Source organism: Heterodontus francisci, chromosome 16 (assembly GCF_036365525.1).
Source record: "Heterodontus francisci isolate sHetFra1 chromosome 16, sHetFra1.hap1, whole genome shotgun sequence".
NCBI lineage: Eukaryota > Metazoa > Chordata > Chondrichthyes > Heterodontiformes > Heterodontidae > Heterodontus > Heterodontus francisci.
In genome coordinates this window covers 13,682,549-13,709,973 of record NC_090386.1, presented here as the reverse complement: position 1 = coordinate 13,709,973, position 27,425 = coordinate 13,682,549, and positions in this window count along the sequence as shown.

The window sequence follows — 27,425 nt, the reverse complement described above, 5'->3', positions numbered from 1 at the left end:
CAAACTGAGGCAGACTCTCAAACTAAGGCAGACTCTCAAACTGAGGCAAGCCCTCAAACTAATGCAGACCCTCAAACTAAGGCAACCCCTTTAACTAAGGCATCCCCTCAAACTAAGGCAGACTCTCAAACTAAGGCACAGCCTTAAACTGAGGCAGACTCTCAAACTGAGGCAGTCTCTCAAACAAAGGCAGTCTCTCAAACGAAGGCAGACCTTCCAACTAAGGCAACCCATCAAATTAATGCAGTCTCCCCTACAAAGGCAAGCCCTCAAACTAAAGCAGTCTCTCAAACTAAGGCAGAACCTCAAACTAAGGCAGACCCTCAAAATAGGGCAACCCCTCAAAGTAAGTCAATCCCTCTAACTAAGGCAGACTCTCAAACTAAGGCAGACTCTCAAACTGAGGCAGACTCTCAAATGAAGGCAACCCCTCAAACTATTGCAGACTCTCAAACTAAGGCAACCCCTCAAACGAAGGAAGTCTCTCAAACTAAGGCAACCCCTCAAACTAATGCAGACTCTCAAACTAAGGCAGAATCTCAAACTAAGGCATCCCCTCAAACTGAGGCAGACTCTTAATCTAACCAAGACTCTCATTACAAGGTAGACCCTCAAACTAAGGCAGACTCTCAAAGTAATGCAGACCCTCAATCTAAGGCATACCCTCAAACTGAGGCAGACTCTCAATCTAAGGAAGACTCTCATTCCAAGGTAGACTCTCAAACTAAGGCTGACTCTCAAAGTAATGCAGACCCTCAAACTAAGCCATAGCCTCAAACGAAGGCAACCCCTCAAAACAATGCAGACCCTCAAACTAAGGCAACGCCATAAACTGAGGCAGACTCTCAAAATAATGCAGACTATCAAACTAAGGCAGCCCCAAAAACTAAGACAGATTCTCAAACTGAGGCAGACTCTCAAACTGAGGCAAGCCCTCAAACTAATGCAGACCCTCAAATGAAGACATCCCCTCTAACTAAGGCATCCCCTCAAATTAAGGCAGACTCTCAAACTAAGGCAGACCATCAAACTGAGGCAGACTCTCATAAAAAGGCAACCTCTCAAACGAAGGCAGTCTCTGAAACTAAGGCAACCCCTCAAACTAAGGCAACCCATCAAACGAAGGCACACTCTCAAACTAAGGCAGACTCTCAAACTAATGCTGTCTCTCAAACTGAGGCTGAGTCTCAAACTGCGGCAGTCTCTCAATCTCAGGCATCCCCTCAAATTAATGCAGATTCTCAAACGAAGGCAACCCCTCAAACTATTGCAGACTCTCAAACTATGGCAGCCCCTCAAACTAAGCCAGACTCTCAAATTAAGGCAGCCACACAAACTAATGCAGACCCGCAAACGAAGGCAACCTCTCAAACTAATGAATACCCTCAAACTAAGGCAACCCCTCAAACTATCAAACTCAGCCAGACTCTCAAATTAAGCCAGGCCCTCGACCTAATGCAGACCCTCAAACTAAGGCAACCCCTCAAACTAAGGCAACCGCTCAAACGAAGGCAACCCCTCAAACTAATGCAGAACCTCAAACTGAGGCAATTCCTCAAAATAATGCAGACTCTCAAACGAAGGCAGACTGTCAAACTAAGGCAACCCCTCAAACTAATGCAGGCCCACAAACTAAGGCAACCCCTCATACGAATGCAGACCTTCAAACTAAGGCACCCCCTCAATCGAAGGCAGACTCTCAAAATAAGACAACGCCTCAAACTAATGCCGACTCTCAAACGAAGGCAGACTGTCAAACTAAGGCATCCCCTCAAACTTAGGCAGTCTCTCAATCTAAGGAAGACTCTCATTCCAAGGTAGACCCTCAAACTAATGCAGACTCTCAAACGAAGGCAACCCCTCAAACTAATGCAGACTCTCAAACGAAGGCAACCCCTCAAACTAATGCAGACTCTCAAACTAAGGCAGGCTCCCAAACTGAGGCATCCCCTCAAACTGAGGCAGTCTCTCAATCTAAGGAAGACTCTCATTCCAAGGTAGACCCTCAAACTAAGGCAGACTCTCAAAGTAATGCAGACCCTCTAACTAAGGCATAGCCTCAAACTAAGGCATACCCTCAAACTGAGGCACACTCTCAATCGAAGGAAGACTCTCATTCCAAGGCAGACTCTCAAAATAAGACAACGCCTCAAACTAATGCCGACTCTCAAACGAAGGCAGACTGTCAAACTAAGGCATCCCCTCAAACTTAGGCAGTCTCTCAATCTAAGGAAGACTCTCATTCCAAGGTAGACCCTCAAACTAATGCAGACTCTCAAACTAAGGCAGGCTCCCAAACTGAGGCATCCCCTCAAACTGAGGCAGTCTCTCAATTGAAGGCAACCCCTCAAACTAATGCAGACTCTCAAACGAAGGCAACCCCTCAAACTAATGCAGACTCTCAAACTAAGGCAGGCTCCCAAACTGAGGCATCCCTTCAAACTTAGGCAGTCTCTCAATCTAAGGAAGACTCTCATTCCAAGGTAGACCCTCAAACTAAGGCAGACTCTCAAAGTAATGCAGACCCTCTAACTAAGGCATAGCCTCAAACTAAGGCATACCCTCAAACTGAGGCACACTCTCAATCGAAGGAAGACTCTCATTCCAAGGTAGTCTCTCAAACTAAGGCAGACTCTCAAAGTAATGCAGACCCTCAAACTAATTCAGACACTCACAATAACGCAATCCTTCAAACTAATGCAGGCCCTCAAACTGAGGCAACGCCATAAACTAAGGCAGACTCTCAAACAAAGGCAGACTCTCAAACTGAGGCAAGCCATCAAACTAATGCAGACCCTCAAACTAAGGCATCCCCTCTAACTAAGGCATCCCCTCACACTAAGGCAGACTCTCAAACTGAGGCAAGCCCTCAAACTAATGCAGACCCTCAAACTAAGGCAACCCCTCAAGCTAAGGCAGACTATCAAACTAACGCAACCCCTCAAACTATCAAACTCAGCCAGACTCTCAAATTAAGGCAGGCCCTCGACCTAATGCAGACCCTCAAACTAAGGCAACCCCTCAAACTAAGGCAACCGCTCAAACTAAGGCAGACTCTCAAACTAAGGCAGCCTCTCAAACTAATGCAGAACCTCAAACTGAGGCAATTCCTCAAACTAATGCAGACTCTCAAACTAAGGCAGACTCTCAAACTAAGGCAGCCTCTCAAATTAATGCAGAACCTCAAACTAAGACAACCCCTCAAAATAATGCAGACCCTCAAACTAAGGCAACCCCTCATACGAATGCAGACCTTCAAACTAAGGCAACCCCTCAAACTAAGGCAGACTCTCAAACTAAGGCAACCCCTCAAACGAAGGCTGTCTCTCAAACTAAGGCAACCCCTCAAACTAATGCAGACTCTCAAACGAAGGCAACCCCTCAAACTAATGCAGACTCTCAAACGAAGGCAACCCCTCAAACGAAGGCAGTCTCTCAAACTAAGGCAACCCCTCAAGCTAATGCAGACTCTCAAACTAAGGCAACCCCTCAAACGAAGGCAGACTCTCAAACTAAGGCAACCCCTCAAACGAAGGCAGTCTCTCAAACTAAGGCAATCCCTCAAACTAATGCAGACTCTCAAACTAAGGCAACCCTCAAACTAATGCAGACCCTCAAACTGAGGCTACCCCTCGACCTAATGCAGACCCTCAAACTCAGGCATCCCCTCAAACTAAGGCAGACTCTCAAACGAAGGCAACCCCTCAAACTAATGCAGACCCTCAAACTTAGGCATCCACTAAAACTAAGGCATCCCCTCAAACCAATGAAGACACTCAAACTAAGGCAATCCCTCAACTTAAGGCAGCCTGTCAAACTCAGGCAACCCCTCAAACTAATGCAGACTCTCAAACTAAGGCCACACCTCAGACTAATGCAGACCCTCAAACTAAGGCAACCCCTCAAACTAATGCAGACTCTCAAACTAAGGCCACACCTCAAACTAATGCAGACCTTCAAACTAAGGCAACCCCTCAATCTAAGGCAGACTCTCAAACTAAGATGTCGCGTCAAATTAATGCAGACTCTCAAACTAAGGCAGACTCTCAAACTAAGGCAGACTCTCAATCTAAGGCAGACTCTCAAACTAAGATTTCGCGTCAAACTAATGCAGACCCTCAAACTAAGGCAGACTCTCAAACTAAGGCAATCCCTCAAACTGAGGCAGCCTGTCAAACTAAGGCAACGCCTCAAACTAATGCAGACTCTCAAACTAAGGCCACACCTCAGATTAATGCAGACCCTCAAACTAAGGCAACCCCTCAAACTAATGCAGACTCTCAAACTGAGGCCACACCTCAAACTAATGCAGACCTTCAAACTAAGGCAACCCCTCAAACTAAGGCAGACTCTCAAACTAAGGCAGACTCTCAAACTGAGGCAAGCCATCAAACTAATGCAGACCCTCAAACTAAGCCATCCCCTCCAACTAAGGCATCCCCTCAAACTAAGGCAGACTCTCAAACTAAGGCAGACTCTCAAACTGAGGCAAGCCCTCAAACTAATGCAGACCCTCAAACTAAGGCAACCCCTCGAACTAAGGCATCCCCTCAAACTAAGGCAGACTCTCAAACTAAGGCACAGCCTTAAACTGAGGCAGACTCTCAAACTGAGGCAGGCTCTCAAACTGAGGCAGTCTCTCAAACAAAGGCAGTCTCTCAAACGAAGGCAGACCTTCCAACTAAGGCAACCCATCAAATTAATGCAGTCTCTCCAACAAAGGCAAGCCCTCAAACTAAAGCAGTCTCTCAAACTAAGGCAGAACCTCAAACTAAGGCAGACCCTCAAAATAGGGCAACCCCTCAAAGTAAGTCAATCCCTCAAACTAAAGCAGACTCTCAAACTAAGGCAGACTCTCAAACTGAGGCAGACTCTCAAATGAAGGCAACCCCTCAAACTATTGCAGACTCTCAAACTAAGGCAACCCCTCAAACGAAGGAAGTCTCTCAAACTAAGGCAACCCCTCAAACGAATGCAGACTCTCAAACTAAGGCAGACCCTCAATCTAAGGCATACCCTCAAACTGAGGCAGACTCTCAATCTAAGGAAGACTCTCATTCCAAGGTAGACTCTCAAACTAAGGCTGACTCTCAAAGTAATGCAGACTCTCAAACTAAGGCAGGCTCCCAACTGAGGCATCCCCTCAAACTGAGGCAGTCTCTCAATCTAAGGAAGACTCTCATTCCAAGGTAGTCTCTCAAACTAAGGCAGACTCTCAAAGTAATGCAGAACCTCAAACTAAGCCATAGCCTCAAACTCAGGCAACCCCTCAAACTAATTCAGACTCTCATAATAACGCAATCCCTCAAACTAATGCAGACCCTCAAACTAAGGCAACGCCATAAACTAAGGCAGACTCTCAAACTAAAAAAGACTCTCAAACTGAGGCAAGCCATCAAACTAATGCAGACCCTCAAACTAAGGCATCCCCTCCAACTAAGGCTTCCCCTCACACTAAGGCAGACTCTCAAACTGAGGCAAGCCCTCAAACTAATGCAGACCCTCAAACTAAGGCAACCCCTCAAGCTAAGGCAGACTATCAAACTAACGCAACCCCTCAAACTATCAAACTCAGCCAGACTCTCAAATTAAGGCAGGCCCTCGACCTAATGCAGACCCTCAAACTAAGGCAACCCCTCAAACTAAGGCAACCGCTCAAACTAAGGCAGACTCTCAAACTAAGGCAGCCTCTCAAACTAATGCAGAACCTCAAACTGAGGCAATTCCTCAAACTAATGCAGACTCTCAAACTAAGGCAGACTCTCAAATTAAGGCAGCCTCTCAAATTAATGCAGAACCTCAAGCTAAGGCAACCCCTCAAAATAATGCAGACCCTCAAACTAAGGCAACCCCTCATACGAATGCAGACCTTCAAACTAAGGCAACCCCTCAAACTAAGGCAGACTCTCAAACGAAGGCAACCCCTCAAACGAAGGCAGTCTCTCAAGCTAAGGCAACCCCTCAAAAGAAGGCTGTCTCTCAAACTAAGGCAACCCCTCAAACTAATGCAGACTCTCAAACGAAGGCAACCCCTCAAACTAATGCAGACTCTCAAACGAAGGCAACCCCTCAAACTAATGCAGACTCTCAAACGAAGGCAACCCCTCAAACGAAGGCAGTCTCTCAAACTAAGGCAACCCCTCAAGCTAATGCAGACTCTCAAACTAAGGCAACCCCTCAAACGAAGGCAGACTCTCAAACGAAGGCAACCCCTCAAACGAAGGCAGTCTCTCAAACTAAGGCAATCCCTCAAACTAATGCAGACTCTCAAACTAAGGCAACCCCTCAAACTAATGCAGACCCTCAAACTGAGGCTACCCCTCGACCTAATGCAGACCCTCAAACTCAGGCATCCCCTCAAACTAAGGCAGACTCTCAAACGAAGGCAACCCCTCAAACTAATGCAGACCCTCAAACTTAGGCATCCACTAAAACTAAGGCATCCCCTCAAACCAATGAAGACACTCAAACTATGGCAATCCCTCAAACTAAGGCAGCCTGTCAAACTCAGGCAACCCCTCAAACTAATGCAGACTCTCAAACTAAGGCCACACCTCAGACTAATGCAGACCCTCAAACTAAGGCAACCCCTCAAACTAATGCAGACTCTCAAACTAAGGCCACACCTCAAACTAATGCAGACCTTCAAACTAAGGCAACCCCTCAATCTAAGGCAGACTCTCAAACTAAGATATCGCGTCAAACTAATGCAGACTCTCAAACGAAGGCAGACTCTCAATCTAAGGCAGACTCTCAAACTAAGATTTCGTGTCAAACTAATGCAGACTCTCAAACTAAGGCAGACTCTCAAACTAAGGCAATCCCTCAAACTGAGGCAGCCTGTCAAACTAAGGCAACCCCTCAAACTAATGCAGACTCTCAAACTAAGGCCACACCTCAGATTAATGCAGACCCTCAAACTAAGGCAACCCCTCAAACTAATGCAGACTCTCAAACTGAGGCCACACCTCAAACTAATGCAGACCTTCAAACTAAGGCAACCCTTCAAACTAATGCAGACTCTCAAACTAAGATATCGCGTCAAACTAATGCAGACTCTCAAACTAAGGCAGACTCTCAAACTAAGGCAGACTCTCAATCTAAGGCAGACTCTCAAACTAAGGCACAGCCATAAACTGAGGCAGACTCTCAAACTGAGGCAAGCCATCAAACTAATGCAGACCCTCAAACTAAGGCATCCCCTCCAACTAAGGCATCCCCTCAAACTAAGGCAGACTCTCAAACTAAGGCAGACTCTCAAACTGAGGCAAGCCCTCAAACTAATGCAGACCCTCAAACTAAGGCAACCCCTCTAACTAAGGCATCCCCTCAAACTAAGGCAGACTCTCAAACTAAGGCACAGCCATAAACTAAGGCAGACTCTCAAACTAAGGCAACCCCTCAAACTAATGCAGACTCTCAAACTAAGGCCACACCTCAGATTAATGCAGACCCTCAAACTAAGGCAACCCCTCAAACTAATGCAGACTCTCAAACTGAGGCCACACCTCAAACTAATGCAGACCTTCAAACTAAGGCAACCCCTCAAACTAAGGCAGACTCTCAAACTAAGGCAGACTCTCAAACTGAGGCAAGCCATCAAACTAATGCAGACCCTCAAACTAAGGCATCCCCTCCAACTAAGGCATCCCCTCAAACTAAGGCAGACTCTCAAACTAAGGCAGACTCTCAAACTGAGGCAAGCCCTCAAACTAATGCAGACCCTCAAACTAAGGCAACCCCTCTAACTAAGGCATCCCCTCAAACTAAGGCAGACTCTCAAACTAAGGCACAGCCATAAACTGAGGCAGACTCTCAAACTGAGGCAGGCTCTCAAACTAAGGCACAGCCATAAACTGAGGCAGACTCTCAAACTGAGGCAGGCTCTCAAACTGAGGCAGTCTCTCAAACAAAGGCAGTCTCTCAAACGAAGGCAGACCTTCCAACTAAGGCAACCCATCAAATTAATGCAGTCTCTCCTACAAAGGCAAGCCCTCAAACGAAGGCAGTCTCTCAAACTAAGGCAACCCCTCAAACGAATGCAGACTCTCAAACTAAGGCAGAATCTCAAACTAAGGCATCCCCTCAAACTGAGGCAGACTCTTAATCTAACCAAGACTCTCATTACAAGGTAGACCCTCAAACTAAGGCAGACTCTCAAAGTAATGCAGACCCTCAATCTAAGGCATACCCTCAAAATGAGGCAGACTCTCAATCTAAGGAAGACTCTCATTCCAAGGTAGACTCTCAAACTAAGGCTGACTCTCAAAGTAATGCAGACCCTCAAACTAAGCCATAGCCTCAAACGAAGGCAACCCCTCAAAACAATGCAGACCCTCAAACTAAGGCAACGCCATAAACTGAGGCAGACTCTCAAACTAAGGCAGACTCTCAAACTAAGGCAGCCCCAAAAACTAAGACAGATTTTCAAACTGAGGCAGACTCTCAAACTGAGGCAAGCCCTCAAACTAATGCAGACCCTCAAACGAAGACATCCCCTCTAACTAAGGCATCCCCTCAAATTAAGGCAGACTCTCAAACTAAGGCAGACCATCAAACTGAGGCAGACTCTCATAAAAAGGCAACCTCTCAAACGAAGGCAGTCTCTGAAACTAAGGCAACCCCTCAAACTAAGGCAACCCATCAAACGAAGGCACACTCTCAAACTAAGGCAGACTCTCAAACTCAGGCATCCCCTCAAATTAATGCAGATTCTCAAACTATGGCAGCCCCTCAAACTAAGCCAGACTCTCAAATTAAGGCAGCCACACAAACTAATGCAGACCCGCAAACGAAGGCAACCTCTCAAACTAATGAATACCCTCAAACTAAGGCAACCCCTCAAACTATCAAACTCAGCCAGACTCTCAAATTAAGCCAGGCCCTCGACCTAATGCAGACCCTCAAACTAAGGCAACCCCTCAAACTAAGGCAACCGCTCAAACGAAGGCAACCCCTCAAACTAATGCAGAACCTCAAACTGAGGCAATTCCTCAAAATAATGCAGACTCTCAAACGAAGGCAGACTGTCAAACTAAGGCAACCCCTCAAACTAATGCAGACCCACAAACTAAGGCAACCCCTCATACGAATGCAGACCTTCAAACTAAGGCACCCCCTCAATCTAAGGCAGACTCTCAAAATAAGACAACGCCTCAAACTAATGCAGACTCTCAAACGAAGGCAGACTGTCAAACTAAGGCATCCCCTCAAACTTAGGCAGTCTCTCAATCTAAGGAAGACTCTCATTCCAAGGTAGACCCTCAAACTAATGCAGACTCTCAAACGAAGGCAACCCCTCAAACTAATGCAGACTCTCAAACTAAGGCAGGCTCCCAAACTGAGGCATCCCCTCAAACTGAGGCAGTCTCTCAATCTAAGGAAGACTCTCATTCCAAGGTAGACCCTCAAACTAAGGCAGACTCTCAAAGTAATGCAGACCCTCTAACTAAGGCATAGCCTCAAACTAAGGCATACCCTCAAACTGAGGCACACTCTCAATCGAAGGAAGACTCTCATTCCAAGGTAGTCTCTCAAACTAAGGCAGACTCTCAAAGTAATGCAGAACCTCAAACTAAGCCATAGCCTCAAACTAAGGCAACCCCTCAAACTAATTCAGACTCTCATCATAACGCAATCCCTCAAACTAATGCAGGCCCTCAAACTAAGGCAACGCCATAAACTAAGGCAGACTCTCAAACTGAGGCAAGCCCTCAAACTAATGCAGTCCCTCAAACTAAGGCATGCCCTCTAACTAAGGCATCCCCTCAAACTAAGGCAGACTCTCACACTAAGGCAGACTCTCAAACTGAGGCAAGCCCTCAAACTAATGCAGACCCTCAAACTAAGGCATCCCCTCTAACTAAGGCATCCCCTCAAACTAAGGCAGACTCTCAAACTAAGGCAGACTCTCAAACTAAGGCACAGCCTTAAACTGAGGCAGACTCTCAAACTGAGGCAGGCTCTCAAACTGAGGCAGTGTCTCAAACAAAGGCAGTCTCTAAAACGAAGGCAGACCTTCCAACTAAGGCAACCCCTCAAATTAATGCAGTCTCTCAAACTAAGGCAAGCCCTCAAACTGAAGCAGTCTCTCAAACTAAGGCAGAACCTCAAACTGAGGCAGACCCTCAAAATAAGGCAACCCCTCAAACTAAGCCAGACTCTCAAATTAAGGCAGAACCTCAAACTAAGGCAGACCCTCAAAATAAGGCAACCCCTCAAAGTAAGGCAACCCCTCAAACTAAGGCAGACTCCCAAACTAAGGCAGACTCTCAAACTAAGGGAACCCCTCAAACTAATGCAGATCTTCAAACTAAGGCACCCCCTCAAACTAAGGCAGACCCTCAAAATAAGGCAACCCCTCAAACTAAGCCAGACTCTCAAACTAAGCCAGACTCTCAAATTAAGGCAGAACCTCAAACTAAGGCAGACCCTCAAAATAAGGCAGACTCTCAAATGAAGGCAACCCCTCAAACTATTGCAGACCCTCAAACTAAGCCATAGCCTCAAACTGAGGCATACCCTCAAACTGAGGCACACTCTCAATCGAAGGAAGACTCTCATTCCAAGGTAGTCTCTCAAACTAAGGCAACCCCTCAAACGAAGGCAGTCTCTCAAACTAAGGCAACCCCTCAAACTAATGCAGACCCTCAAACTAAGCCATAGCCTCAAACTGAGGCATACCCTCAAACTGAGGCACACTCTCAATCGAAGGAAGACTCTCATTCCAAGGTAGTCTCTCAAACTAAGGCAGACTCTCAAAGTAAGCCATAGCCTCAAACTAAGGCAACCCCTCAAACTAATGCAGACTCTCATAATAACGCAACCCCTCAAACTAATGCAGACCCTCAAACTAAGCCATAGCCTCAAACTAAGGCAACCCCTCAAACTAATGCAGACTCTCATAATAACGCAACCCCTCAAACTAATGCAGACCCTCAAACTAAGGCAACGCCATAAACTGAGGCATCCCCTCAAATGAAGGCAGACTCTCAAACTAAGGCAGACCATCAAACTGAGGCAGACTCTCATAAAAAGGCAACCTCTCAAACGAAGGCAGTCTCTGAAACTAAGGCAACCCATCAAACGAAGGCACACTCTCAAACTAAGGCAGACTCTCAAACTAATGCTGTCTCTCAAACTGAGGCTGATTCTCAAACTAAGGCAGACTCTCAAACTGAGACAAGCCCTCAAACTAATGCAGACCCTCAAACTAAGGCATCCCCTCAAACTATTGCAGACTCTCAAACTATGGCAGCCCCTCAAACTAAGCCAGACTCTCAAATTAAGGCAGCCACACAAACTAATGCAGACCCGCAAACGAAGGCAACCTCTCAAACTAATGAATACCCTCAAACTAAGGCAACCCCTCAAGCTAAGGCAGACTATCAAACTAAGGCAACCCCTCAAACTATCAAACTCAGCCAGACTCTCAAATTAAGCCAGGCCCTCGACCTAATGCAGACCCTCAAACTAAGGCAACGCCATAAACTAAGGCAGACTCTCAAACTAAGGCAGACTCTCAAACTGAGGCAAGCCATCAAACTAATGCAGACCCTCAAACTAAGGCATCCCCTCTAACTAAGGCATCCGCTCACACTAAGGCAGACTCTCAAACTGAGGCAAGCCCTCAAACTAACGCAGACCCTCAAACTAAGGCATGCCCTCTAACTAAGGCATCCCCTCTAACTAAGGCATCCCCTCAAATTAATGCAGTCTCTCAAACTAAGGCAAGCCCTCAAACTGAAGCAGTCTCTCAAACTAAGGCAGAACCTCAAACTAAGGCAGACCCTCAAAATAAGGCAACCCCTCAAACTAAGCCAGACTCTCAAATTAAGGCAGAACCTCAAACTAAGGCAGACCCTCAAAATAAGGCAACCCCTCAAAGTAAGGCAAACCCTCAAACTAAGGCAGACTCCCAAACTAAGGCAGACTCTCAAACTAAGGGAACCCCTCAAACTAATGCAGATCTTCAAACTAAGGCACCCCCTCAAACTAAGGCAGACCCTCAAAATAAGGCAACCCCTCAAACTAAGCCAGACTCTCAAACTGAGCCAGACTCTCAATCTAAGGCAGACTCTCAAACTAAGGCAATCCCTCAAACTGAGGCAGCCTGTCAAACTAAGGCAACCCCTCAAACTAATGCAGACTCTCAAACTAAGGCAGACTCTCAAATGAAGGCAACCCCTCAAACTATTGCAGACTCTCAAACTAAGGCAACCCCTCAAACGAAGGCAACCGCTCAAACGAAGGCAACCCCTCAAACTAATGCAGAACCTCAAACTGAGGCAATTCCTCAAAATAATGCAGACTCTCAAACGAAGGCAGACTGTCAAACTAAGGCAACCCCTCAAACTAATGCAGACCCTCAAACTAAGGCAACCCCTCATACGAATGCAGACCTTCAAACTAAGGCACCCCCTCAATCTAAGGCAGACTCTCAAAGTAAGACAACGCCTCAAACTAATGCAGACTGTCAAACTAAGGCATCCCCTCAAACTTAGGCAGTCTCTCAATCTAAGGAAGACTCTCATTCCAAGGTAGACCCTCAAACTAAGGCAGACTCTCAAAGTAATGCAGACCCTCTAACTAAGGCATAGCCTCAAACTAAGGCATACCCTCAAACTGAGGCACACTCTCAATCGAAGGAAGACTCTCATTCCAAGGTAGTCTCTCAAACTAAGGCAGACTCTCAAAGTAATGCAGAACCTCAAACTAAGCCATAGCCTCAAACTAAGGCAACCCCTCAAACTAATTCAGACTCTCATCATAACGCAATCCCTCAAACTAATGCAGACCCTCAAACTAAGGCAACGCCATAAACTAAGGCAGACTCTCAAACTAAGGCAGACTCTCAAACTGAGGCAAGCCATCAAACTAATGCAGACCCTCAAACTAAGGCATCCCCTCTAACTAAGGCATCCCCTCACACTAAGGCAGACTCTCAAACTGAGGCAAGCCCTCAAACTAATGCAGACCCTCAAACTAAGGCATGCCCTCTAACTAAGGCATCCCCTCTAACTAAGGCATCCCCTCAAACTAAGGCAGACTCTCAAACTAAGGCAGACTCTCAAACTGAGGCAAGCCCTCAAACTAATGCAGACTCTCAAACTAAGGCACAGCCTTCAACTGAGGCAGACTCTCAAACTGAGGCAGGCTCTCAAACTGAGGCAGTCTCTCAAACAAAGGCAGTCTCTCAAACGAAGGCAGACCTTCCAACTAAGGCAACCCCTCAAATTAATGCAGTCTCTCAAACTAAGGCACGCCCTCAAACTGAAGCAGTCTCTCAAACTAAGGCAGAACCTCAAACTAAGGCAGACCCTCAAAATAAGGCAACCCCTCAAACTAAGCCAGACTCTCAAATTAAGGCAGAACCTCAAACTAAGGCAGACCCTCAAAATAAGGCAACCCCTCAAAGTAAGGCAACCCCTCAAACTAAGGCAGACTCCCAAACGAAGGCAGACTCTCAAACTAAGGGAACCCCTCAAACTAATGCAGATCTTCAAACTAAGGCACCCCCTCAAACTAAGGCAGACCCTCAAAATAAGGCAACCCCTCAAACTAAGCCAGACTTTCAAACTGAGCCAGACTCTCAAATTAAGGCAGAACCTCAAACTAAGGCAGACCCTCAAAATAAGGCAACCCCTCAAAGTAAGGCAACCCCTCAAACTAATGCAGACTCTCAAACTAAGGCAGACTCTCAAATGAAGGCAACCCCTCAAACTATTGCAGACTCTCAAACTAAGGCAACCCCTCAAACGAAGGCAGTCTCTCAAACTAAGGCAACCCCTCAAACTAATGCAGACCCTCAAACTAAGCCATAGCCTCAAACTGAGGCATACCCTCAAACTGAGGCACACTCTCAATCGAAGGAAGACTCTCATTCCAAGGTAGTCTCTCAAACTAAGGCAGACTCTCAAAGTAATGCAGACCCTCAAACTAAGCCATAGCCTAAAACTAAGGCAACCCCTCAAACTAATGCAGACTCTCATAATAACGCAACCCCTCAAACTAATGCAGACCCTCAAACTAAGGCAATGCCATAAACTGAGGCAGACTCTCAAACTAAGGCAGACTCTCAAACTAAGGCAGACTCTCAAACTGAGGTAAGCCATCAAACTAAGGCAGACTCTCAAACTGAGACAAGCCCTCAAACTAATGCAGACCCTCAAACTAAGGCATCCCCTCTAACTAAGGCAGACTCTCAAAATGAGGCGGACTCTCAAACTAAGGCATCCCCTCTAACTAAGGCAGGCTCTCAAACTAAGGCAGACTCTCAAACTGAGGCAAGCCATCAAACTAATGCAGACCCTCAAACTAAGGCATCCCCTCTAACTAAGGCAGACTCTCAAACTAAGGCAGACTCTCAAACTAATGCAGACTCTCAAACTGAGGCAAGCCCTCAAACTAATGCAGACCCTCAAACTAAGGCATCCCCTCTAACTAAGGCATCCCCTCAAACTAAGGCAGACTCTCAAACTAAGGCACAGCCTTAAACTGAGGCAGACTCTCAAACTGAGGCAGGCTCTCAAACTGAGGCAGTCTCTCAAACAAAGGCAGTCTCTCAAACGAAGGCAGACCTTCCAACTAAGGCAACCCCTCAAATTAATGCAGTCTCTCAAACTGTGGCAAGCCCTCAAGCTAAAGCAGTCTCTCAAACTAAGGCAGAACCTCAAACTAAGGCAGACCCTCAAAATAAGGCAACCCTTCAAACTAAGCCAGACTCTCAAATTAAGGCAGAACCTCCAACTAAGGCAGACCCTCAAAATAAGGCAACCCCTCAAAGTAAGGCAACCCCTCAAACTAAGGCAGACTCCCAAACTAAGGCAGACTCTCAAACTAAGGGAACCCCTCAAACTAATGCATGCCCTCAAACTAAAGCAACCCGTCAAACTAGCTTGGATTAGATTAGATTAGAGATACAGCACTGAAACAGGCCCTTCGGCCCACCGAGTCTGTGCCGACCATCAACCACCCATTTTTACTAATCCAACACTAATCCCATATTCCTACCAAACATCCCCACATGTCCCTATATTTCCCTACCACCTACCTATACGAGTTTCAATTTATAATTGTCAATTTACCTACCAACCTGCAAGTCTTTTGGCTTGTGGGAGGAAACCGGAACACCCGGAGAAAACCCACGCAGACACAGGGAGAACTTGCAAACTCCACACAGGCAGTACCCAGAATTGAACCCGGGTCCCTGGAGCTGTGAGGCTGCAGTGCAAACTACTGCACCACTGTGCCACCCTAAACTAAGCCAGACTCTCAAACTAAGGCAGAACCTCAAACTAAGGCAACCCCTCAAACTAAGGCAGACCCTCAAACTAAGGCAACCCCTCAAACTAATGCAGACTCTCAAACTAAGGCAACCCCTCAAACTAATGCAGACTCTCAAACTAAGGCAACCCCTCAAACTAATGCAGACCCTCAAACTAAGGCAACCCCTCAAACTAATGCAGACTCTCAAACTAAGGCAACACCTCAAACTAATGCAGACCCTCAAATTAAGGCAACCCCTCAAACTAATGCAGACTCTCAAACTAAGGCAACACCTCAAACTAATGCAGACCCTCAAACTAAGACAACACCTCAAACTAATGCAGACCCTCAAACTAAGGCAACCCCTCATACTAATGCAAATCTTCAAACTAAGGCACCCCCTCAAACTAATGCAGTCTCTCAAACTAAGGCAACCCCTCAAACTAATGCAGACTCTCAAACTAAGGCAACACCTCAAACTAATGCAGACCCTCAAACTAAGGCAACCCCTCATACTAATGCAAATCTTCAAACTAAGGCACCCCCTCAATCGAAGGCAGACTCTCAAATGAAGGCAACCCCTCAAACTATTGCAGACCCTCAAACTAAGGCAACCCCTCAAACGAAGGCAGTCTCTCAAACTAAGGCAACCCCTCAAACTAATGCAGACCCTCAAACTGAGGCAGTCTCTCAATCTAAGGAAGACTCTCATTCCAAGGTAGTCGTCTCAAACTAAGGCAGACTCTCAAAGTAATGCAGACCCTCTAACTAAGCCATAGCCTCAAACTAAGGCAACCCCTCAAACTAATGCAGATCCTCAAACTAAGGCAACGCCATAAACTGAGGCAGACTCTCAAACTAAGGCAAACTCTCAAACTGAGACAAGCCCTCAAACTAATGCAGACCCTCAAACTAATGCAGACCCTCAAACTAAGGCATCCCCTCTAACTAAGGCAGACTCTCAAACTAAGGCAGACTCTCAAACTGAGGCAAGCCCTCAAACTAATGCAGACCCTCAAACTAAGGCAACCTCTCTAACTAAGGCATCCCCTCAAACTAAGGCAGACTCTCAAACTAAGGCACAGCCTTAAACTGAGGCAGACTCTCAAACTGAGGCAGGCTCTCAAACTGAGGCAGTCTCTCAAACAAAGGCAGTCTCTCAAACGATGGCAGACCTTCCAACTAAGGCAACCCCTCAAATTAATGCAGTCTCTCAAACTAAGGCAAGCCCTCAAACTAAAGCAGTCTCTCAAATTAAGGCAGAACCTCAAACTAAGGCACACCCTCAAAATAAGGCAACCCCTCAAACTAAGCCAGACTCTCAAATTAAGGCAGAAACTCAAACTAATGCATGCCCTCAAACTAAGGCAACCCGTCAAACTAGACTGGATTAGATTAGATTAGAGATACAGCACTGAAACAGGCCCTTCGGCCCACCGAGTCTGTGCCGACCATCAACCACCCATTTTTTCTAATCCTACACTAATCCCATATTCCTACCAAACATCCCCACATGTCCCTATATTTCCCTACCAGCTGCCAATACTTGTGACAATTTATAATTGTCAATTTACCTACCAACCTGCAAGTCTTTTGACTTGTGGTAGGAAACCGGAGCACCCGGAGAAAACCCACGCAGACACAGGGAGAACTTGCAAACTCCACACAGGCAGTACCCAGAATTGAACCCGGGTCCCTGGAGCTGTGAGGCTGCAGTGCTAACCACTGCGCCACTGTGCCACCCTAAACTAAGCCAGACTCTCAAACTAAGTCAACCCCTCAAACTAAGGCATTCTCTCAAAATAAGGCAGACTCTCAAACTGAGGCAACCCCTCAAACTAAGGCAGACTCTCAAACTAAGGCAACCCCTCAAACTAATGCAGACTCTCAAACTAAGGCAACACCTCAAACTAATGCAGACCCTCAAACTAAGGCAACCCCTCATACTAATGCTAATCTTCAAACTAAGGCACCCTCTCAATCTAAGGCAGACTCTCAAATGAAGGCAACCCCTCAAACTATTGCAGACCCTCAAACTAAGGCAACCCCTCAAACGAAGGCAGTCTCTCAAACTAAGGCAAACCCTCAAACTAATGCAGACCCTCAAACTGAGGCACACTCTCAATCGAAGGAAGACTCTCATTCCAAGGTAGTCGTCTCAAACTAAGGCAGACTCTCAAAGTAATGCAGACCCTCAAACTAAGCCATAGCCTCAAACTAAGGCAACACCTCAAACTAATGCAGACTCTCAAACTAAGGCAACGCCATAAACTGAGGCAGACTCTCAAACTAAGGCAGACTCTCAAACTGAGACAAGCCCTCAAACTAATGCAGACCCTCAAACTAATGCAGACCCTCAAACTAAGGCATCCCCTCCACCTAAGGCAGACTCTCAAACTAAGGCAGACTCTCAAACTGAGGCAAGCCCTCAAACTAATGCAGACCCTCAAACTAAGGCATCCCCTCTAACTAAGGCATCCCCTCAAACTAAGGCAGACTCTCAAACTAAGGCACAGCCTTAAACTGAGGCAGACTCTCAAACTGAGGCAGGCTCTCAAACTGAGGCAGTCTCTCTAACAAAGGCAGTCTCTCAAACGATGGCAGACCTTCCAACTAAGGCAACCCCTCAAATTAATGCAGTCTCTCAAACTAAGGCAAGCCCTCAAACTAAAGCAGTCTCTCAAATTAAGGCAGAACCTCAAACTAAGGCACACCCTCAAAATAAGGCAACCCCTCAAACTAAGCCAGACTCTCAAATTAAGGCAGAAACTCAAACTAAGGCAGACCCTCAAAATAAGGCAACCCCTCAAAGTAAGGCAAACCCCCAAACTAAGGCAGACTCTCAAACTAAGGGAACCCCTCAAACTAATGCATGCCCTCAAACTAAGGCAACCCGTCAAACTAGACTGGATTAGATTAGATTAGAGATACAGCACTGAAACAGGCCCTTCGGCCCACCGAGTCTGTGCCGACCATCAACCACCCATTTTTACTAATCCTACACTAATCCCATATTCCTACCAAACATCCCCACCTATCCCTATATTTCCCTACCAGCTACCAATACTTGTGACAATTTATAATTGTCAATTTACCTACCAACCTGCAAGTCTTTTGGCTTGTGGGAGGAAACCGGAGCACCCGTAGAAAACCCACGCAGACACAGGGAGAACTTGCAAACTCCACACAGGCAGTACCCAGAATTGAACCCGGGTCCCTGGAGCTGTGAGGCTGCGGTGCTAACCACTGCGCCACTGTGCCACCCTAAACTAAGCCAGACTCTCAAATTAAGGCAGACCCTCAAACTGATGCAGACTCTCAAACTAAGTCAACCCCTCAAACTGAGGCATTCTCTCAAAATAAGGCAGACTCTCAAGCTGAGGCAGACTCCCAAACTAAGGCAGAACCTCAAACTAAGGCAACCCCTCAAACTAAGGCAGACTATCAAACTAAGGAAGACCCTCAAACTAATGCAGACCCTCAAACAAAGGCAACCCCTCAAACTAATGCAGACTCTCAAACTCAGGCAACCCCTCAAACTAATGCAGACTCTCAAACTAAGGCAACCCCTCATACTAATGCAAATCTTCAAACTAAGGCACCCCCTCAATCTAAGGCAGACTCTCAAATGAAGGCAACCCCTCAAACTATTGCAGACTCTCAAACTAAGGCAACCCCTCAAACAAAGGCAGTCTCTCAAACTAAGGCAACCCCTCAAACTAATGCAGACCCTCAAACTAAGCCATAGCCTCAAACTAAAGCATACCCTCAAACTGAGGCACACTCTCAATCGAAGGAAGACTCTCATTCCAAGGTAGTCGTCTCAAACTAAGGCAGACTCTCAAAGTAATGCAGTCCCTCAAACTAAGCCATAGCCTCAAACTAAGGCAACCCCTCAAACTAATGCAGACCCTCAAACTAAGGCAACGCCATAAACTGAGGCAGACTCTCAAACTAAGGCAGACTCTCAAACTGAGACAAGCCCTCAAACTAATGCAGACCCTCAAACTAATGCAGACCCTCAAACTAAGGCATCCCCTCAAACTAAGGCATCCCCTCAAACTAAGGCACAGCCTTAAACTGAGGCAGACTCTCAAACTGAGGCAGGCTCTCAAACTGAGGCTGTCTCTCAAACTGAGGCAGTCTCTCAAACGAAGGCAGACCTTCCAACTAAGGCAACCCCTCAAATTAATGCAGTCTCTCAAATTAAGGCAGAACCTCAAACTAAGGCACACCCTCAAAATAAGGCAACCCCTCAAACTAAGCCAGACTCTCAAATTAAGGCAGAAACTCAAACTAAGGCAGACCCTCAAAATAAGGCAACCCCTCAAAGTAAGGCAACCCCTCAAACTAAGGCAGACTCCCAAACTAAGGCAGACTCTCAAACTAAGGGAACCCCTCAAACTAATGCATGCCCTCAAACTAAGGCAACCCGTCAAACTAGACTGGATTAGATTAGATTAGAGATACAGCACTGAAACAGGCCCTTCGGCCCACCGAGTCGATGCCGACCATCAACCACCCATTTTTACTAATCCAACACTAATCCCATATTCCTACCAAACATCCCCACATGTCCCTATATTTCCCTACCAGCTACCAATACTTGTGACAATTTATAATTGTCAATATACCTACCAACCTGCAAGTCTTTTGGCTTGTGGTAGGAAACCGGAGCACCCGGAGAAAACCCACGCAGACACAGGGAGAACTTGCAAACTCCACACAGGCAGTACCCAGAATTGAACCCGGGTACCTGGAGCTGTGAGGCTGCAGTGCTAACCACTGCGCCACTGTGCCACCCTAAACAAACCAGACTCTCAAACTAAGTCAACCCCTCAAACTAAGGCATTCTCTCAAAATAAGGCAGACTCTCAAACTGAGGCAGACTCCCAAACTAAGGCAGAACCTCAAACTAAGGCAACCCCTCAAACTAAGGCAGACTATCAAACTAAGGAAGACCCTCAAACTAAGGCAGACTCTCAAACTAAGGCAACCCCTCAAACTAATGCAGACTCTCAAACTAAGGCAACCCCTCAAACTAATGCAGACTCTCAAGCTAAGGCAACACCTCAAACTAATGCAGACCCTCAAACTAAGGCAACCCCTCATACTAATGCAGATCTTCAAACTAAGGCACCCCCTCAATCTAAGGCAGACTCTCAAATGAAGGCAACCCCTCAAACTATTGCAGACTCTCAAACTAAGGCAACCCCTCAAACGAAGGCAGTCTCTCAAACTAAGGCAACCCCTCAAACTGAGGCAGACTCTTAATCTAAGGAAGACTCTCATTCCAAGGTAGAGTCTCAAACTAAGGCAGACTCTCAAAGTAATGCAGACCCTCAAACTAAGGCATACCCTCAAACTGAGGCAGACTTTCAATCTAAGGAAGACTCTCATTCCAAGGTAGACTCTCAAACTAAGGCAACCCCTCAAAATAATGCAGACCCTCAAACTAAGGCAACGCCATAAATTACGGCAGACTCTCAAACTGAGGCAAGCCCACAAACTAATCAGACCCTCAAACTAAGGCAGACTCCCAAACTAAGGGAACCCCTCAAACTAATGCATACCCTGAAACTAAGGCATCCCGTCAAACTAAGCCAGAGTCCCAAATTAAAGCAGACCCTCAAACTGATGCAGACCCTCAAACTAAGTCAACCCCTCAAACTAAGGCATTCTCTCAAAGTAAGGCAGACTCTCAAACTGAGGCAGACTCTCAAACTAAGGCAGACTCTCAAACTAAGGCAACCCCTCAAACGAATTCAGACTCTCAAACTAAGGGAACCCCTCAAACTAATGCATACCCTCAAACTAAGGCAACTCCTCAAACGAATTCAGACTCTCAAACTAAGGCAACCCCTCAAACTAAAACAAAAGCAAAATACTGCGGATGCTGGAAATCTGAATCAAAAACAAGAAATGCTGGAATCACTCAGCAGGTCTGGCAGCATCTGTGGAAAGAGAAGCAGAGTTAACGTTTCGGGTCAGTGACCCTTCTTCGGAACTGACAAATATTAGAATAGTCACAGATTATAAGCAAGTGAGGTGGGGGTGGGGCAAGAGATAACAAAGGAGAAGGTGCAGATTGGACCAGGCCACATAGCTGACCAAAAGGTCACGGAGCAAAGGCAAACAATATGTTAATGGTGTGTTGAAAGACAAAGCATTAGTACAGATTAGGTGTGAATATACTGAATATTGAACAGCAGCAAGTGCAAACCTGAAAGAAAACCTGCAAAAAGCAGTGGGTAAGCAAACTGAACAAACTAAGATGAAATGAAATAAATGTAAAAAAAGATTGTAAAAAATGCAAAAAAGAATGTAAAAAAAAGGAAGAAAAAAATAACTAAAAATGAAAGTAAAATGGGGGGCTGTCATGCTCTGCAATTATTGAACTCAATGTTCAGTCCGGCAGGCTGTAGTGTGCCTAATCGGTAGATGAGATGCTGTTCCTCGAGCTTGCGTTGATGTTCACTGGAACACTGCAGCAATCCCAGGACAGAGATGTGAGCATGAGAGCAAGGGGGAGTGTTGAAATGGCAAGCAACCGGAAGCTCAGGGTCCTGCTTGCGGACTGAGCGGAGATGTTCCGCAAAGCGGTCACCCAGTCTGCGCTTGGTCTCCCCAATGTAGAGGAGACCACACTGTGAGCAGCGAATACAGTATACTACATTGAAATACATCTTGACAAATACATGAATAGGATGGGAGTAGAGGGATATGGTCCCCAGAAGTGCAGAAATTTTTTGTTTTGGCAGGCATCAAGATCGGCGCAGGCTTGGAGGGCCGAATGCACTGTTACTGTGCTGCATTGTTCTTTGTTCTTTGGTGTCTCTCAGTCCCCCTCTTTCAACAAAGAACAGTCAGTGTACAGATATCCCCCTGAGAGTGAGAGACTGAGAGACACCAGTCAGTGTACAGGTATCTCCCTGAGAGAGAGGGACTGAGAGAGACCAGTCAGTGTACAGATATCTCCCTGAGAGAGGAGGACTGAGAGACACCAGTCAGTGTAAAAAGTAAAAACAGGACCTCAAAGTTTGTAATCTCTGGATTACTCCCGGTGCCATGTACTCATGATTATAGGAATGGGAGGATAGAGCAGATAAATGGGGTTAGTGTATTGCAATGGATAGAAAATTGGTTGGCAGACAGGAAACAAAGAGAAGGTAGAAATGGGTCTTTTTCCGAATGGCAGGCAATGACTAATGGGAGACCGCAGGGATCGGTGCTATGACCCCAACTTTTCACAGTATATATTCAAGATTTAGATGAGGGAACTAAATGCGATGTCTCCAAATTTGCAGCTGACACAAAACTGGGTGGGAGGGTGAGTTGTGAGGAGGATGCAGAGAGGCTTCAGGGTGATTTGTCCAAGTTGAGTGAGTGGGCTAATGCATGACTGATGCAGTATAATGTGGATAAATGTGAGGTTATCCACTTTGGTAGCAAAAACAGGAAGGCAGATTATTATCTGAACGGCTATAAACTGAGAGAGGGGAATATGCAATGAGACCTGGGTGTTCTCATACACCAGTCGCTGAAGGTAAGCATGCAGGTGCAAAGGTGGTAAAAAAGGCAAATGGTATGTTGGGCTTCATAGTGACAGGATTAGAGTACAATAGCAGGGATGTCTTGCTGCAATTATAAAGGGCCTTGGTGAGGCCACACCTGGAATACTGTGTGCAGTTTTGGTCTCCATATCTGAGGAAGGATGTTCTTGCTATAGAGGGAGTGCAGCGAAGGTTTACCAGACTAATTCCTGGGATGGCGGGACTGAGGTATGGGGAGAGATTGAGTCGGTTAGGATTATATTTGTTGGAGTTCAGAAGAGTGAGGGGGGCTCTCAGAGAAACCTATAAAATTCTAACAGGACTTGACAGGGTAGATGCAGGAAGGATGTTCCCGATGGTGGGGGAGTCTAGAACCAGGGATCATAGTCTAAGGATACAGGGTAAACCTTTCAGGAATGGGATGATGAGAAATATCTTCACCCAGAGAGTGGTGAGCCTATGGAATTCGCTACCACAGAAAGCAGTTGAGGCCAAAACATTGCATGTTTTTAAGAAGGAGTTAGATATAGCTCTTGGGTCTAAAGGGATCAAAGGGTATGGGGGGAAAGCGGGAACAGGTTACGGAGTTGGATGATCAGCCATGATCAAAGTGAATGGCAGAGCAGGCTCGAAGGGCCGAATGGCCTACTCCTGCTCCAGTTTTCTATCTTGCTATGAATGCGTACCTGAAGAGATAGTGCAGGACGGAGGGCTTTAGTTTCCTGGATCACTGGGTCTGTTTCTGGTGAATGTGGGGCCTGTACAAGTTGGACGGGTTGCACCAGAACCAGAATGGGACCAACATCCTTGCTGGGAGGTTTGCTAGTGCTATTCCCAGGGTTGGGGGGACGGGGGGTGGAGGGGGGGAGGTTTAAACTAATTTGGCAGAGGGTTGGGATACAGAGTGGAGGTATAGTAGGGAGTGATGCACAGTGAAATATAGAAGAGAAACTAAGTCAGTCTGGAAAGCAGAGCCAATATAGACCTGTTAAGGCACAAGGCTGGATTGCATCTATTTTAACACAGAGAGTCTTAATAGTAAGGCAGATGAATTGAGGGCATTGATTAACACATGGGATTATGATATTAGTGCGATCACAGAGAGATGGCTGAGGGAGGGGCAGGACTGGCAACTCAATATTCCAGGGTATAGAATCTTCAGGTGTGACAGGGGAGGGGGTAAAAGAGGAGGTGGTATTGCACTGTTGATCAAGGAGTCAATTACTGTCGGAAGGAGGGATGATATCTTTAGAAGGTTCCTCAAATGAGGCCATATGGGGAGAACTTAAAAACAAAAAGGGGGTAATCACTTGGCTGGGCGTGTACTACAGACCTTCAAACAGTCAAGGAGAGATAGAGGAGCAGATATGTAGGCAAATCACAGAGTGGTGTCAAAATAATAGAGTAATAATCGGAGAGGATTTCAACTTCCCCAATATCAACTGGGATAGTCTTAGTGCAAAAGGCTTAAAGGGTGCAGAATTCTTGAAGTGCATCCAGGAGAGCTTTTTGACCCATCACGCAGAAAGTCCGACAAGAGAAGGGGCAGCACTGGACCTAATCCTAGGGAATGAAGCCGGACAAGTGGTAAAAGTGTCAGTGGGGGACCATTTCGGGGAGAGTGACCATAACTCTGTAAGATTTAAGGTAGTTTTGGAAAAGGACAAAGATGGATCAGAAATAAAGGTACTGAATTGGGGGAAGGCCAATTTTAATATGATAAAACAGGATCTGGCCAAAGTGGACTGGGAGCAGCTACTTGTAGGAAAGTCTACATCAGACCAGTGGGAGTCATTCAAAGAGGAAATAGTGAGAGTTCAGAGCCAACATGTATCTGTTAAGGTGAAGGGTAGGACTAACAAGTCCAGGGAACCCTGGATGTCAAGGAATATAGAGTATTGGATATGGACAAAAAGGAGGCTAGAAATTGGATGGGCACTTGAGGGAAATAAACCTGCAGGACTACAGGGATAGAGTGGGCGAATGGGACTGACTGGATTGCTCGACAGAGAGATGGCACTGACTCAAAGGGCCGAATGGTCTCTTTCAATGCTGTAATGACTGACGCATTTGTGTAACCTCTCCTCGCAAATTAACCCTTGGAGTGCAGGTATCATTCAGGTAAATCTGCAATGCACTCATTCCAAGGCCAATATATCCTTCCTCAGGTGTGGTACCTGAACTGAACACAGTGTTCCAGGTGTGGTCTAACCAGGGCTTTGTGTATCTCAGTGCTTTTCCAGTCACACAGATACCTGAAATCTCTTTGCACAGACAGGACAGACAAACCTGTTTCCTTCCATGTTCAAATGATCTTCAGGTCCTGATGAAACAAATGACTGTCAGATCTTGATATGATGTTTGGTTTGAGTTTCCACATCCGCAGATTCTCCTCTTCTAAGCCGCTGTAAAAAGAGTTTACAAAAACCATCAGTGTTAGTCCAGGATAGAAATTCACAACATTCTCTCCTCCTGCTTCCTGACCCAGGACGGTCACACATGCACCCTATTCTATTGCACACTGCGCCCTCTTAAGATGGTATCTGTTAACCCGGGCCCCATTGCTCCCCTTTATCGTCTTCCTTCCCACATATTACTGGTGCCCCTGCCTTTAAGTTATTGATGCATCAAAAAAGACCTCACAGGAGGTCAGGGACCACCTTTCACATTCAAAACCCACCACGATACAAAACAGCACTTAATTGGTTCGTCTGTGTTTCTCAACTCAGTTCTGTGAACAATGCCTGCAATATAACAAAAGAAAAATATTGCAGAGACTGGAAACCTGAAAAAACATGAGAAATGCTGGAAATACTCAGCAGGTCAGGCAGCATCTGTGGAGAAAGAAACAAAGCTCGTGTTTCAGACACATCGAACTGCCGGAGCCTGCAGCCTGGAACTCGGAGTGGGAGAAGGAGGAAGAATGAGGAGAGGCAATATAGTCCAACACTCACAGCAACCGACAATCCACCAACATCACTGGGATAAGGAGCCAGAGTTTGAAAGACTCACCAACACAACTCCAGTAAAACATCCGAGGAGGAATATACGAATTAGGAGCAGGTGTCGAGCCCCACAGTAAGTTCAACACTGAACTGATTACTCCACATTTCCACCTCTCCCTGAGAGAGAGAGGACTGAGAGACAACATTCAGTGTCCAGATATCTCCGTGAGAGTGAGAGACACCAGACACTGTAGTGATTTCTTCCTGAGAGTGAGACTGAGATACACCTGTCAGAGAACAGATATCTCACTGAGAGAGGAGGAAAACAGACACCAGTCAGAGTACAGATATCTCCCTGAGACAGAGAGACTGAGAGTCACCTGGCACTGCACAGACATCCCACTGGGGCACAGAGACTTTGAGACACCAGTCAGTGGACAGATATCTCCCTGAGAGTGAGAGACTGAAAGACGCCAGTCAGTGTACAGATATCTCCCGAGCAAAGAGGAACTGAAAGACACCAGTCAGTGCACAGATATATCTGTGAGTGAGAGGGACGGAGATACACCAGTCAGTGTACAGGTTTCTCCCTGAGAGTGAGAGAATGAGAGACACCAGTCAACGTACAGATAATCTCCCTGAGACAGAGAGAATGAGACACATCAGTCTGTGTACTGATATCTCCCTGAGAGAGAGAGACTGAGAGACACCAGTCAGAGTGCAGTTACATTCCTGAGGGAGAGGGAAGGAGAGACACCAGTCAGTGTACAGATATCTCCCACAGATCAGGGGTCTGAGAGACACCAGTCACTGTACAGACATCAGCTGGGAGTGAGAGACTGAGAGACACCTCTGAGTGTACAGATATCTTCCTGAGAGAAAGGGAATGAGAGACACCAGACAGTGTTCAGATATCTCTCAGGGAGTGAGAGACTGAGAGACACCAGTCAGGGTACTGATTTCTCTGAGCGGGAAATGAACTAAGAGACACCAGTCATTATATCGGTATCTCCCTGAGAGTGAGAGACAGAGAGATCCAGACTGTGCACAGTTATCTCCCTGAGAGAGAGGGAGTGAGAGACACCAGTCAGTGTCCAGGTTTCTCCCTGAGAGTGAGAGACTAGGCACACCAGTCAGTGTATAGACATCACACTGGGATTAAGAGACTGTGAGACAACTGTCAACGAACAGATATCTCCCTGAGAGAGAGGAACTGAGAGATACCAGTCAGTTTACAGGTATCTCTCTGAGAGTGAGACACCAGTCAGTCTCCAGATATCTCCCTGAGAGAGAGGAACTGAGAGATACCAGTCAGAGTACAGGTAACTTCCTGAGAGAGACGGACTGAGAGACACCAGTCAGTGTACAGATATCTCCCTGAGAGTGAGAGATACCTGTCACTTTTCAGACATCACCTGGGAGTGAGAGACTGAGAGACACCAATCAATGAACAGGTATCTCCCTGAGAGAGAGGGACTGAGAGACACCAGTCAGTGAACAGGTATCTCCCTGAGAGTGAGAGACGCCTGACGCTGTACAGACTTCCCACTGGGGCCGAGAGACTGAGAGACACCAGTCAGTGTACAGATATCTATGTGAGAGAGAAAGACTGAGAGACACCAGTCGGTGTACAAGTATCTCCCTGAGAGTGAGAGACTGA